This window comes from Vicugna pacos, chromosome 3 (assembly GCF_048564905.1).
Source record: "Vicugna pacos chromosome 3, VicPac4, whole genome shotgun sequence".
Lineage (NCBI taxonomy): Eukaryota > Metazoa > Chordata > Mammalia > Artiodactyla > Camelidae > Vicugna > Vicugna pacos.
In genome coordinates this window covers 10623616-10625851 of record NC_132989.1, presented here as the reverse complement: position 1 = coordinate 10625851, position 2236 = coordinate 10623616, and the positions used below count along the sequence as shown (strand labels likewise).

Below are 2236 nucleotides of genomic sequence, written 5' to 3'. Positions count from 1 at the left end.
CAAGGAGGCAAAGTAGAGCAGAGACCGGGAAATCCACGGGAGAGGGTGAAGGCGCCTCACTGTGAAGCTTGTGCATGAGAAGGGGGCCAACACCTGGTTCTTGAAGGGGTTCTGGTTTGGGTCCTGTCTGTTCCGGAGGACTCACCACCGTAAGAGCATCTCTTCCCCAGCATGGCTGGCTAGGGGATCTCTGATGCCAATAGCCCAAAGAACCCTAAGAAACAGAGGCTTACGGTAACAGGCACCCCTGGGGATGTGGGAGTGAGCCTGGGAAAATAACCAACGGGCCCTGTTTCCTTCTGAAGGTCTTTCTTTGTTTCCTTCTCTTGGCCCCTTGAGAGAAAACTCTTCACCCGGAAAATGGCAGGTCACAGCCAGTGGCTCCCAGGGGGCCTCGCTAAGGCTGGGAAGCAGGAAAGGGTCCCTGCCGAATTCACAGAAAACCTCCAGCCCAGTGATCCAGTTTCACAATTACGTGAAATTACCAATAAAAAACCTTCCTCCCATAAAACAGTGTGAACTTACCTACCTCCTGAGCGTGTTTACCGGCAACGGCTTCAGAGCATCGATTAAATTCCCCACACATGACTTCAGCCTCTCTTTTCCGCAGCCACGCTTTGAGTCTGCAGGCTCAGAGCAGCGACAGAAATGAGCCTCTAGTGAAGCCAGTTGTATCCCTTTCTCAAGCATTTGTGCTCACCCAGGCACGTCAACTGAAGAAAGGCCTCATGGAGTTGCTGCTTGTTCCAATAAAAGTCATCGATTCAGTCCATTATTCTTCCAAATAATAGAAGTAATAAAAAAAAATCCCTATGTGTTCACACACTTCAGGTTACAAAGCATCTTCTCAGTCAGGCTTTACAGTTGCACCACAAGCTAGATGCAAGTGAGAGCTTCCATTCTGTGTTACTTCTGTTTACCTTAACAGTGATGCCTTCTGTGTATAAAGGGCTTATTCTCCATTGGGCGCTGAGCCAACTGTTTTCCAGGCACTTTCTCATTTAGACCTCCACCAGCATGATGGACCATTATTTATCATGTTTACGGACAGGAAACTTGGAGGTTAAGCAACTTGTCAAATGTGAGTGTAGCGGGTTAGTGGTGGGGTTGGGGTCTGAAGGTGGGCCTGAAAGAACTGTGCTCTTAACCACTATTCAATACGGCAGGTGATCTTTCTTCAACCTGGCCTTTCCAGTCATCTTGACCAAACACCTTTTTCATTAAAAATGATTTCAAACACCTTTTTCATTAAAAATGATTTGTCTGAAGGGTAGGAGGTATAGCTCAGTGGTAGAGTGCATGCTTAGCATGCATGAGGTCCTGGGTTCAATCCCCAGTATCTCCTCTAAAAATCAATAAACCGAATACCTCTCCCCCTTAAAAAAATGATTTGTCTGACAATAGACATTGATTTATTTTTTTAATTCTTATTTTTTTATTGACGTGTAGTTGATTTACATTGTTACTTTCAGGTGTACAGCAAAGCGAATGTTATATATACAATAGTCATTTATTGATCATCCACTCATCCATGGTTCTTTTAACAAACTTTTATTAACTGCCTCCTGTTGAGTTTTCATTCTATGGGATTCTTTTTTTTTCTATTTTAACTTCTCAACTCTTAAAATAATCCCGAGTAAGATAGGACGATCTTCACTGCATAAAAGAAACTGACTCTCAGGTTTTATTGCTCCAAATTGCTAAGTAATAAGAAATGTGGGGTTCGAACCTGGGTCTGTCGGACTTCAAAGCCTGTGTTCTTTAACTGAGAAAATGGGAAGCAGGTGTGGATTACCAACTAGACTGGATTGTACTGGACTCAAACTAGCTTCCCTCTAGTCTTCTTTCCGCTGACTACAGGGACTCTCCGTTCTTACTTGCTGAGTGGGTGATGAGTCAGAGCCTGGGAAAAGCCATGTGGACCATCTTTATAGGTACCACCTCTTTGGAATGGAATGGACCAGTGATGAGAGAGCGTAGAGCTCTGTGTCTAATGAGAGGGCCCGAGAGTGGGTTGTTCTTTGGCTGGAAAGTGGGGTGATAGGGTGAGAAGAGGAACTGGGGGGGGGGCATGGCCAGATAAAGAGGGGAGAGACAAGTAGAAAAGTAACAAGAGGCCAAGGATGGGAAGATAGTGTTTTAAAACATGCAGGCTGGTTACTGAGAATGAGTCAGCATGAATCAAGGCACAAGACTGAGGGTGAGAGAGGCTGGGTCAAATCAGCAGTTTCTTTCA

General features: G+C 45.1%; 1 non-coding gene across 1 annotated transcript; it reads left to right on the top strand.

The window, feature by feature from the left end:
- Positions 1-1273: 1273 nt before the first annotated feature.
- TRNAA-AGC (transfer RNA alanine (anticodon AGC)) lies at positions 1274-1345 on the top strand. Its single transcript has one exon. It is a non-coding gene; the product is annotated as a tRNA-Ala (tRNA).
- The last annotated feature ends 891 nt before the right edge of the window (positions 1346-2236 follow it).